Below are 505 nucleotides of genomic sequence, written 5' to 3'. Positions count from 1 at the left end.
TTTTTTTTGTTATACTAGTCTATTTTTTCATCTTTGTTGGTTTTATCTTTGATTCCATGCCATCTATTTATTTTAAAATGGAAACACTGAAACAATAAATTTTGAAATGAATTCAAGTCACGTTTTTCCCTGTTTATTTCCCTTTTGTTGTTGAGAAAGTCACATGGGTTTTTTGGAGGGGATTTTTCTGTTTTACCCTTGACATTAACCTGGATGACGTTGGAGCGCCGTCTGAATGTTTTATTTTTATTTGATTCCCCCCATCTTCAGAGGAGAAAACAAAGCATTCTCTAGAATTATACACTGAATAAATTCTCTGAATAGGGAAAAAAAATCCTCCATGTTTTAGTCTAAACTCTAAACTGACTAAATCATGGAGGAGATGAGAAAAATAGATAATTTTCAACCATTAATTTGATGTGTAAATTAGTTTCTAAGGTAAAAACACTGGGGGGGGAAGCAGCTAGTTTCAGCTAGTTTCCAGTAAACTATAATCTTAAGTTTG

This window comes from Cynoglossus semilaevis, chromosome Z (genome assembly GCF_000523025.1).
Source record: "Cynoglossus semilaevis isolate Cse_v1.0 chromosome Z, Cse_v1.0, whole genome shotgun sequence".
NCBI lineage: Eukaryota > Metazoa > Chordata > Actinopteri > Pleuronectiformes > Cynoglossidae > Cynoglossus > Cynoglossus semilaevis.
Note: the sequence above shows the minus strand (reverse complement) of the source record.